Genomic DNA, 12,854 nt, shown 5'->3' on the forward strand with positions numbered 1-12,854 from the left:
TTACTCATCAGCATTTCTGTAGTTTTACTGATAGTCAGAATGTCCTGTTCTGCTTTGATATATGCATGTTTGATTAAGATAATGATTGGTTAATTGTAATGATGATTATCTGATGCTAATTTTAAGTGGTTAAAGGTGAAGCTCACCAGTGGAAACTGTTGGTTAATCTGCAGTAACCTAGCGTAATATTAGTTACTCCATTTTCATATATTCATGCAAGCTGTTGTGTCAAAATCACTCCTTGTATTAATGGGGAGGCAAAACTGTAGTAATCGTTTTCATTTGCATAGGGTGCCTCCTCACAGTTCCTCAAGGAACACTGAGAAGCTCCAAGAAGAGTTTCAGCCTGACTTGAGGGGTAGGAGGTTGTCTTTTGCCAGTGAGTAAGGGGAAAGGTCAGATAAAATGCTGGTACTGAATGTCAGCCTGGGGGTCTGTTCAACTCAGATGTCTTAGTGCCCTCCACCTGAAGAGTCATTTGAAGAACTGAACAAACATGACATGAGGTAAAACTGGGAGCTGTATACAGCTGGAAGAGGCATGTGTGCTTTCATGGAGATAGAGCTTGCCTTCTTACCTGTCTCCAGAGTAATTCAGTAGGAAGAGGCTGATGACTCTAGCTGGGATTTAAGAAGCAGCTCTTTGGGGAGAAAAGCAGATCTGTAAAGAGTCACTGCAAATCCTGTTCTGTGTTGCTCCAAAATGTAAGTGGACTTTGGTAGATAAATTAATTACGGTCATCATGAAACAAATGGAATAATCTCACTGCTGTCTTGGAAGAGAGACCCACTGCCAGAGTTCTCAGGAGGACTTAATGCATAATTTACTGTTTAGTTGCCTATATGTATGTCTATGTGTATTTTATTCATATTCTGAAAAAAAATCTTAAATATAATTATATTCAAAATTTTGCTTGAGAAAGCCATATGAAGAAGCTGCATTTAGATTTCCCACATTTTAGCATAGATATCAGCTAGGTTTATTTATTTATTGTGAGGGGCCCTTGATGTGTTGTATCTGGCCCTTTTTTTTGCCATAAGCCACCTGGCAAAGGGCTTTTAAAGTGTTCAGCTGAAGCTGAAGCAGTAGAACCAATGTACACAGTAGTTAATTAAATTGGCCAAAGCACTTTTGGCTCCAGCTCTAAGGAAAGGACTTATTAATATTTTCCAGTTTGCTTTCAATGATGTGAAAATTATTAGCAGCACACTATTCCAATATAGGATGAGATAGTTTATCAGAAAATTTTGAATTGACCTCTCTAATTTTGAATTAAACTCTGTCTATGAAAAATCTATTTTCAGTGTGCTGTGATAGCAAAAATACTCTTAAAACAATAATTTATATGATGGATCTTTAAGATTGCATACAATTTTACTGGACATTTATGAAATTACCAGCATGTACTTTTAAAAAGAATTGTAAGGCTGAACCTCATTTACACTGGGTTTTAGTGGAACAGTAAACTGCAGCGGAAATTAAAAGAGTATAAAATATGAAAATATCATATTTGTTATGCTTTCATGCTGTCAGTGCCATTATACCATCATACATTGCTTATTCTTGCTAATATTTTGGTTTCCAAATCGAGGAATTATTGAAGAGTGGACTTATATTTTAAGAAAATTATTATTCCTAGAAATTCAAGGAGACTATTTAAATGTTCTTCATAAGTAGGATCAGTTTTAAAATGGAGGAAGAACCCAGACTTCAGTACACACACAGAGGTAAGTTTATGCTCTGATGTATCTCTTTTTCACCAAATAGACTCTAGGGTATAGTTCTAGGTCATTTGGGCAGAAATTTGAAAATAGGCACCAAAGTTTGTTTTTTTCCTCCTAAGAACTCAATTCAGCAAAAGCATTTAGGCTAGACTAGATCTATAGAACACTGGTTTTCTACCTTTGCATTAAGAGTGGTAAATCTTGCCGGTATGCATAGCCTTCCAATATAATTCTGGACAGAAACTTTCTGCAGTAGCTTTCTCTTCTTTGACAAATATCTGAAAAAGTCCTATACTGTATTCAGTTTTTACAGTAAAGTCTTTAAGCTTGTACTTAACTCTATGCAAAATGTTTGGGGCTTTTTTCTGATTAAAAGCTAATACTTGTTGACATTGTTCAGGCCATCCCTAGACTTTTTGTGCTTCATATTTGTATCCTGAATTTTAATCTACATGATTTCCCTTCCTAAATTTCTTTAAAATTATATGACATTGTACAAAAAGTAGGGCTCAGAAATGTGAAGGTTGCTAATGAATGTGTATGTACTTTTTAGCCTGTTAGACCTTACCTTTTATCTCTACCCTATTTGTTAATATGAAATTAGCTATTGTAGGTTAATTTAAAGAAGTAATGAAATCAAGAGCTAGAAATATGACAATCTAAAAATAATTCAGAATGAAAATATTAAATGAAAAGGCATATTAACAAAAACATCAGGATTGATAAGGTAACAAAGGATGCAATGAGTTCCTTTCTTATTGATTTCATTGAGTAAGTTTAAAAATCCTGTTTGTAATGTTTCATTTTAATCCTGGTTCTCATCTGTTTGTGTATTGCACAGTTGTCTGTGCATGGGTTCCTAGGAATACCACAGTGCTTTAGCAGCAGAGGAATTAAACAGCTCACACTAGAATGCTGGACATTATCTAGAGTTGTACAAAGCTGGCCTAGAGAAAAATATTCTGTGAATTATTTAGGGCTATAGCTATGACATCTGTTTTCAATCAATCTGTTCATTGGTACAAGTTATATATTGATAGCCTTACTGAAATATCAGTGGCTTAGTTAACAGGAGAATGTTGTAAATTAGATAGGAAGCTACTGCTAGAAGATGTACTTGGGAGTTAGGAGATACAAATAAATTTAGAGCCATTCATAAATTTAGAACCATTTTTTCCTTACACTTCACACATAACTCCTTTAATTTTTGTTGTTGTTGTTTGCTTTGGTTGGGGGGTTTTAATCATTTTTATAGAATAATTGTGAAGAATAAAATTCTGATGATAATAGGATACACATATATTTTGCATGAGCATGCCCATAGAAAAAAATCTTACTGTCCAAAAATTGCCCAACGTCTCATGCCAAGTCAAAGGTATTTGAATGTGTCATCTGAGAGAAGGGCTCTGTTCTTGAGCAGCTTCTTGCAGTAGAGGTCAGAGCTGCAGTAACTTTAAAAACTGCTAAAGCCTTATATATCTTTGTAGCAAAGTTGATGTGTGAGTTCAGATAGTTGCAAAATAACTTTCCAAACCCTACCTAGCCTAAGCAGGGCTATTACACACAATATTTTGATGTTCTACTAGAGTGTTGCAAAAGTCCATAATTTCATTTACTGCTTTCCTAATCTCAGATGGAGATCAGACTGTCATTTGGATCTTATATCTCTGCTATATCTGATTGCAACCCAAAGATTTCTGAACCTGGCTGCCTAAGCCCTAGATGAAAACTGCTGTTGATTGGCTTCATGACCATCTAGGTTTTTAGGTCTTCACTTTTGGCCATATACGTGCCTCTCAATCTGAATTATCCTCCTATGATTTCCCTTTCAAAATCAGTACAGTTCCACAAAAAGCCTGTGTTTTGAAGAATTAGAATTTCTTGATGTTTCACCAAAAATTCCAGACAAGTTCTAACCATTTTCCAGACCCACCCATTTTTTACTGATTATAACTTGCCTAAAATCACACTAAAAATATGTGAAGGAGGACATGCCTGCACTGGCAAATAGAGGCAGGTCTGAGCTCCCTTTGGTTGTGTTAGCCTGCAAAAACCTGGGAAATACTGGGCAGAGACACCCATGCAGGTTCAATTAAATTCCAGCTACCTTAGTGCAGCACCTTCATACAGCCTAATATGACCAGCTGAGAACTCACTGTTAGCTCATTGTGCTCACAGCAGCATGCAGAACGTGGTAATTTTACATGTGGTCTTCAGCATCCTCTGTTTATGAAGTCTGCTCCTCCCAGTGAACATACCTTCAAAATGGCCCTTTTTCCCGTCCATTCCAAGTAGTCACCAAACTGGTGGAGAATGATATTCTCTTTTATCTGCTGAATCTGTACATGGAACACTGGAAATGAGTGATTGTTTTCATTACTTGAATTTGCTTAAACTAATTCCATCGCCACTGATCTTAGCTGGTATATAAGGAGAGGTATGCTCCTGTACAGGGTGATTACACAACACTTCTACAGTAAACCCAAAGCATGAGGGATTCTGAGACTGAATTGTGCAGATTCTGGCTACACTGTCCATTCATCGTGGCACTTTGGCTGGAGCTCAGATATCAGAAATCTCGGACAAATGCACAGAACTTTGTTGTGTTAATAATGGAGACTAAGATTTCTTACACACTGGCTGCAGTCCCCTCTGGCTATAAATCCATGTTTGACTAATGAAAAAGTAATAGAACTAACAAGTGGCACGTAGAGCTGCAGCATGAATGAAGCCCCATTTCCTATGGACTGGTGCCTTGCAGTTGTTTGGCCTTGATGGTTAAGGTACAAAAATGCTGTGGCTTTTCTTAATACTGAATATTTATAAGTGCTGGCATGCAGATTGTCAGGTATCATAAAAATTTTGCACTCCTTTTACAGTCTTTCCTTCAGCCACAAACTTACAGAATCTGATCTCACTCCTCAGTTTTATATTTATGCAAAATGCATGGAAACACAATAATCTTTGAGATCAGTGTCCTTTTGTTTCATTTCCACTGAAATCAGACTGTGAGTTCCAAAGCTATTTAGGAAGCACACACAGATACATAAGAAGTGTACTGAGACAATGTTTGACAGCAGAGCAAACTATGGCAGAAACAGCACTGTATTTTTCTTAACTGTCATTAGTGAAAAGTTAGAGTACATTTTTCATAATTCTGGATGTCTGCAGGGGAAAATTGTTGTCTTAAAAATTTCTGCTTTGACAAGTTTGGACTAAATCTTGATTTGTGCCTTAGGAAATAATGCCAAATGAACTAGCTGTCTTGGAAGTTTCAAGACACAGAAATAAGATGATGGACAATAAAGCAGGAGATTACAAGACTATAGACTTGTGAAATTTAGATTGGTTTTGAAGCTTCAATTTGGCACTAACTTAAAACCCAATTGGCTGAAGTTCATTAAGAAATTTCTTTTACAGTAACCTTGTCTCTTCTTGTAAACAATAAGTTGGAGGTCAGTTCTTAATATTTTATAATTTTTGTGACTTTTAAACCTTACAAAGCAAATACAGATACCTTGTCTAACTTTTAAAGATCAAAGAAGATAATTTTTAGTGAAAAGTAATAAATATTTCTGATTGTGTTTATAACATTGATTTAGTACTGATTAAAACAGAAAACCTAGTTTTTCTCTGATATAATATACTCCTGTGATGCATATAAATTACGATTTGTAAAATACAAGTTATCAGAGCCTTTAGCACCAGTAAAATACTATTCTTGGCAGACATCAGTTTCAATGAAATTTGAACCACAGTTTATGCAAAGTTCTCATAAGAAATTCACGCGTTCATCTGTGTAAGGCTGAAAAAGTCAGACCAGCAATGACCTGTGCAAAGTATGGAGAGGTCTGGAGAATGAGCACATGGAAGTGGCACTGACTACCTGCATCTAACTGCCTGCTCACAGATGCTGATGTCTCACACAGCTCACTTCTCACTTTTCCTCTGCTTTAGAATGTGACCACACAATAGCCCCTTCTCCCTCCTGACGTTGTCTCGTGACGCTGCTCCTCTGATTTCTGCAGATTTATGGAGAAATCTACCAAGAGAGAGCTGAGTTATGAGGCAATATATTTATTTCTCAGGGGAGTTACCTCGTTAGGAACCCTCTTTGCATTTGCCAGTTCAATGCAAGTTTGTTCACTGGACAGCGAACAGGCACTTACACGTGTACTGACTTACACATGCACATACACAGAGGAACAGTAGCTTTGAAACTGCATCCTAGAAGCAAAAAGATCATATTTTAAACTGAATAGCCTCTGCATTTGTGAATTAAATGGCTGTTTTTATAGCTGAACTTAATACTGAGATATTTGCAACCCATTCACCATAATCCTGAGGTATAGAAGAGAAAAGTATGAGTTTCTGAAGGGAGCAAGGGAGTATGTACTCTGGTTGCCAGCACCAATAGAAACAAAATGATATTTTTGAGAAGAAGGAAGTGTTATTTATGTCTGGGGTTTTTTTTCTTTGGCAGCACGTATTGTATCTGTTTTAATTTCTGATATCCTTGCTCTTTTGATTTGATCTCAATGTTCAACTGAGCTATATTCCAAGGCTTACACTCTAATAACTATTAAAATTCAGAAGTGTAAAAGAGACATGTTAAAACTCATAATCAGAAACTAGTGATTTCCAGATTAGTATGCTACATCTGTTCTAACTTCCAGCTATGGACCGTATTATCTTGAGGCCTTGATGAACAGCAGAGAATACTGAGGAACATGTGGAAATCAATTTGCTATGCTATAGGGTACTTCTGGAAAGCTGCACAAACCTGTGCAGTCTCAGATGCATCCACAAACTGTGTTAGTAACTTTTTTTTTCCCTTGCAATTTTCAGTCTTTACTGGAATATCTGAAACAAATGATGCTAGACTGATAATGACAGATAAGGTGCTTTGTTAGTCTACATCAAGGTACAAAAGAACCCTTTGAAGTTCTTTAAGCATGTCCAGCTGAAAACCTATAAAACATGTCTGAACACTGAAGTTGTGTAGTGATGAATTCTTCTGATTTCCTTTAGAGCTGTCAAAAATATAACACATTTTCTGTGCTACCTCGAGGTCCTGCTACTCTTACCTAAAAACTCTCTCAATTTATATGTTATTGTCTCTTTTGAATAATAAGATTTTCAAAATTATCTCAATTACTTAGATCGTAAAACCCTTCAAATGGTTTTTAAAAAGTTATCTAAATAAATTCAATTTCCTAAGGGTGTATACAAGAAAGACCCGTAGAAACAAAACGAAAAAAAGATGATCAGAGGGCTGGAACACCTCTCCTATGGAGACAGGCTGAGAGAGTTGGGGGTGTTCAGCCTGGGGAAGACAAGGCTCCAGGGGGACCTTAGAGCACCTTCCAGTACCTAAAGGGCTCCCCTACAAAAGAGCTGGAGATTGACTTTTTACAAGGGCATGTAGTGAGAGGACAAGGGGGAATGACCTTGTGCCGAAATGAAAGAGGGTGCCTGGAAACATTCAAGGTCAGGTTGTCCATAGCTCTGGGCTCTGATCTAGTTGATGATGTGCCTGCTCACTGCAGGGGGGTTGAACTAGATGAGCTTTACAAGGTCTATGACAACATTCTATGACTAACATTCTATGACTCTATGAATAATTTCATGAATCAACACCTGAAATTTAGTCTGAATAACATGTAATATTACATTCCTATATCACCAATGACTGCAATGTATTTCTGTTTGGAAAAAAACTGAGTTGGTACTTTCAATCAGTGTTTTCCAAAGGCTTTGATGAAGTATGTGGAAATGCTTTTAAGAATCAATATAAATGTTCTTAAGACTAAATTTTAGCTTGGTAATTTGAAAACATTGGGATTTTGAATTTATCTTTGTTCTCTGTACAGTAATCAGAGTATTTAGAAACACAGGAACTGTGACATCCATGATTTAGGGGTGGAAGAAAACTCAGGGGAAGCATTGTATGTACTTGCTCTACTCTTCTGCTCTCCCTGGACCTCCACTTTGGATCACTGTCAGGAGCAAAATATGAACTAGGCAGACCTTTGGTGTGACTCATGTTCTTGTAAGTGCTCTCTGCCTTTTTTCTGTCACTTGAACTGTATTTCATTACAATAGTGAAGCCTGTAAGCTCAGGGAGTGTGCATGTTTTTTCACTCTGCCCAGCATAAAGGGGCATTGAACTCTGCCACCTCTTACTGCTGCCCTGGAAAAAGAAAAATAACATGACTAATATCATATACTACATTATTTTCTGCTTCTAAAGTAAAACTGTAGGGAATTTAGTAATCAATTTAAGGAAATAAAAATGAACTTTCATGGAAGTGATGAGAATGGAATTAAAGAGTAAACTGAAACACTAAATCAATGTTCAGGTAATTATGTGATCTTTTTCAAGTTTACTGAACCTAAAATAAGCTAGGACATTTGGCCTTCACTATGAATGCATCCATAATACCAACACCTGTATTCATGTTTTAATGCTGTTATTTTAGTAATCCCAGATCATGACATGCTGCTATCCTCTGCTTAGTCAGCTCTCCAGTTAATGTGGTGGTTTTTATAGCTGTGTAAATAATTTCAAAATAAATATTGCAAAGTTAACTGAAAGCAAAGCAAAATACGTGTGTCAGCAACACGTTTGACAATTTAGACTGAAGTCTAAAAATATTTCTGTAAGATTATTTTGTAATGAAGTAGTCTTCTGGCTTAGGGAAATTCCTGAGAAACTGGATGGATGTGCCAATAAAGTGTTTCTACATACTCACACCTCCCTTATTCCTTAGCTGGTGGTTGAAGATACAGGACTAGATGGACATTTGCTGTGACTCAGAAAAGCTGTTCTTTCCCTAGGCTGTTACATGCCACTGATATGTGCATCTCCTCTTTCCCCACTGGTAATTTCATCAACTAAATGAAGGTTTCAGATGGCACGGTCCATGGAAACTTCTGATAGATCAGTACATTATTTGAATGATTCAATATTGCTGACATGGGATTAGATGAGTTGTTTTAAGGATCAATGGAAGCGTGCGTGCGTGACCCTAATGTCTCTCAGAATAGAAATGAATTGCCATTTCTCTTGTTCATCTTGACTGTTCTTCTAGAATATACTCCATTGTTTTACTACCATAACTCTTTGCCAACCCATGTTCACCTTTTAAAAATAATCCTGCAAAAGGAAATAGATGTAAGGTTTCTCTCACCAGGCTCGCTAATTAAGTGAAATAATTGTTTTCAGTTACGTCTTGCTGACTGTTTATAACAGTTAAGTGATGTGTCATCAAGTGTGGCCCATCAGAGTTTGTAAATTTAATTCTTTAGCAAGGACTTTTAGGACATGCCACTGCTGCCAGTAATATCCTATATATCTATGATAACTGATGAGCGTAGTTTCTTCTTGAGACTTAAAATACAATGCCTATGTCTAATTGTAGAGTATATTCCTATTAAAGTGCTTATCTGGCAAAGAGGCATTTAAATATTTCTTCCATAGTGATATGAAAACATATGTTAAATATGTGGGCTGTTTTTATATTATGGCTGAATGCATATAAATTAAGAAGTGTATCAATACTTTTAACTATTCCTGATTTATATTGAATTGAATTAAAGCAAAATTTGGCACGTATTTTTATATTATCTTAGAGCAATACTCATGCTGCAGAACAAATTATATTTCCCAAAGTTTCAGACCTTGTATCTGGGCTTTTAAATGTTCTTTCTTGAATTCTCAGATTTATTTAATCTTTTACAGTTCTCTGAGGCAGAAGAAATGTTATTGAAAAATAATTCCATGCAATCCAAGAGACTTCTACCAGAAGGGATGCAGTGCTGGATCTGGTGGTCACCAACGTAAGGGAGCGAATCAGGGACATCAAGATTGGAGGCAGCCTGATGGAGTTTGTGGAGTTTACAGTCCTAAAGGATATGAGTCAGATAAGGATTAAAGATTTGGTGCCTGAACTTTCGGAAAGAAAACTTCTATCTCTTTAAGGAAATAGTCAATAGGATCCCCTGGGAGACTGCCTTCAGGGATAAGGGAGTGAAATGGAGCTGGCAGATATTTAAGGAAGTCTTCCATAGAGTGCAAGAACTCACAATTCCCAGGACCAAGAAAATGGGCAAGGAAAGCAAGAGACTAGAATGGCTGAATGGAACTCAGGGAATGAGGGAACTGCTGGTCAAACTAAAGGGAAAGAAGCAAATGCACAGGCACTGGACACAAGGACAGGCGACCTGGGAAGGGCACAGAGCTGACGTATGGTTGTGTACTTGGCAAAGAATAGCAGGAAGGGCTTCTACAGGTATCTAAACCAGAAGAAGAAGGTCAAAGAAGCTGTGCCATCCTGATAAATGAACTGACAAACTGGTAAAAATGGAGAAGGCTGATGTGCTCAACAACTTCTTTGACTGAGTTTTCAATGGCAGCTTCTCTTCCCACACCTCTTGAGTGGATAGATGGCAGGATGGGGGAGAAAAGTCCATCCCACTGTAAGAAAAGATCATTTTCATGACCACCTGAGAAACCTGAATGTACATGAGTCTACGGGATCCAGTGAGATGCATTCCAGAGTGCTGAGGAGGTTGGCTGCCATTTACCTAAGCAGTGTTAGCTGCAGACAGTGAATAAAAGCTCCCAGAATGACATACCTCTTTGAATCAAAACCATCCCTCATGACACTAAAAGGAGTGTGGTTTTTCCACTTGGCATTCCTGCTATACCTTCACAATCTCTGGACAGGCATTACAGCCCCTGAAGCAAAGCAGTCTTAAACACAGCAATTTCAAATCCTGCCTCCTCTGATATCTGTGGCAAAAATCCCAATGGAGACAAGATTTCACCATGTTTATTAAAGCTCCAAGGTATTCCTTGATGTTTATGAGATTCCATTATGCAAACGGAATACTATAAAAGTTCCTTTGACAGCAATTTCCCGTCCACTGGCATAAAAGCAGATCTTGTTTGGCACAAACATTAGCAGCTGGCACAAGCCATAGTTAAACCCACTAGTCCCAAGACTAGAGAGACGCAAACATGTAAAACACAACCATTTTACCACCTCTCCTAGTCCTGTCTTCCATAAAATAGATCTCAGCTGACACAGAGAGCTGCGTAATTTCTTCCAAAAACTAAACATTGAGAAATTAATTCTCCAGTATGTTGTGCGCTGTGTAAAGAATGCACGTGAATGTGAGGTGTTGTAAGGTTCTATTAGCACTCATTTAGGATGACTTTACATTGCTCACAATTGGCAAAACCACAAGTGAGTCACATGGGTTAAACTACAACACATGGTCATCCTAAATGCACACCAAGAAAGTCTGCACCAGGAAGGCCACTGAGTCATTGGTGAAGCACTTATTAAGTAGTTGACAAGAGTTATTCACCTCTGGAAAGTAACTCTGGCTCACTATGGCATACCACAGAAAAGAATGACACTTGCTTTTGTTTCTATGATGTGAAGATGAAGATTTGATTTGCAGTTATTTGAGTCTAATCAGCAAACCTAGGACAGTCCAGCTTAACAGACTTGTGAGCATGAGAAAAATAAAAACAACATACACTTTTTTGTACCCTAATTGTGTGCTTATGTATCAGTCAAAAGCTTCAATAAAGACACAACTCATAGAACAACAATTTAAATAAAACAGTTAATTCTAGACTGTGGCATTTTCCAGGATATAGTTGACATATCTAATATGTGAAATTATGTCTCTTGCAATATGGCTGGCTTTATATTCAAAAGAACAAATGGTTAAATTTATATCCCTATACAGTTATGGAGGGGAAGACTGCTTCAACAAACTTTTTGCCTTGTGCTGTCATCCTAAATTCTGTATGCAGCTCTTCTGCTAACACCCTGAATGTGACATGCTGCTCTCGAAAACAGGTATTGGAATAGTATTTTCAGTATATTTGTCTTCTTTCCTTAGTGAGTCCCTCTATTACCAGCTTACATTTCCTGGTACACTTTGGTGTCCTATTTTGAGTCATCAGTTTAGAGTCTTCCACAGTTTTGTCCCAAACAGTATAGCTGCTAATATGTAAAAGAAAGACTGAAAGGGTTAGACCTGCAACTTGTTTGAGACTGAATGGAAAATAAAAGTTAAATTTATTGTATTATCTTATTGATTTACTATGGCCATACAATTAATGCTGTGATAAAAGGGAATAAACTGAATGTTGTGAACTATAACTGTAACTAGATCTGGGATAACAAGGACATCCTGTAACAAAAATCTAATCTATTTACTTCCATGCCTGGTATTACTTGCAAATTTCTCTTGTTCTTCTTTCCTACGTACATAGGGCTTCTTTCTTGCTCTTTCCATTTTCAGTTATTTCTTACTTTCTCACTTTTGCAATCTTCCCTATAAAAATTTCGTATGAAAATCTTGTTCAGACCGGTAAGTTTTGTAACAATGACAATATTTTACTCTCAATTGCAGTTTCAGCCAGAATACTTCACTTCATAGAAATAAGACACTTTTCAAAAGCAGACCTTTCTGGGAATGAGAACAGGTGGCAGTATAATGATAAAAATGCCAGACAGTAGCAAAGAATAAACCATTATTGTTAAAAAAGGCATCATTATGCTGTTAATATTCAAGCAAAAATTTACAAAATATTTTCTTTGTTATTTTTTTAATGATACTGTCATTCTGCAAGATTTAGTCATAATTGCATTCACATCATTTAATATATTCTGCTGATGAGTACTTGGAGTGGCTGAGTCAGTGAGAGCATTTGAACCTGTGATGCCAGACAGTCTAAACTTGCTGTGTTAGGATATCCCTTTCCTGATTTCTTTTTGCTTTTTAATGGAATGTCTTTTTTAGATTTACTTAGAAATTTCTATCTCTAGTGCCAGGATGTTCGGCAGCTACTGGGATGATTTACTTAGTTGTGAATTTGCTATCTTACTTTTAATCCCAGTCAAATGATCCACCTGCCTGGTACTCACTTCCCTGACAGTTTCTCCAATAAATCTCAGAAATAGGATTGGTATACTGGTTTGTGTATTATGGTGAATAGTTTTTTTCCTTAAGTTGCTAATATTGTGTATTTTTTTAGCTTTGAAATCAAAGAGTTTTGTTCAAATAATATGCAAATCCAGTCATACTTTGTCACTGTAACTG

At 36.9% G+C, this 12,854-nt stretch overlaps 1 long non-coding RNA gene across 1 annotated transcript in view; it reads left to right on the top strand.

Moving 5' to 3' along the window:
• Positions 1–12,854, top strand: part of LOC125326800 — a 143,696-nt gene that overhangs the window by 125,427 nt on the left and 5,415 nt on the right. The window contains exon 3 of the long non-coding RNA XR_007204008.1: positions 9,469–11,605. This is a non-coding gene — a long non-coding RNA (uncharacterized LOC125326800). The remainder of the gene's footprint in view (positions 1–9,468; positions 11,606–12,854) is intronic.

Source organism: Corvus hawaiiensis, chromosome 5 (genome assembly GCF_020740725.1).
Source record: "Corvus hawaiiensis isolate bCorHaw1 chromosome 5, bCorHaw1.pri.cur, whole genome shotgun sequence".
Taxonomy (NCBI): domain Eukaryota; kingdom Metazoa; phylum Chordata; class Aves; order Passeriformes; family Corvidae; genus Corvus; species Corvus hawaiiensis.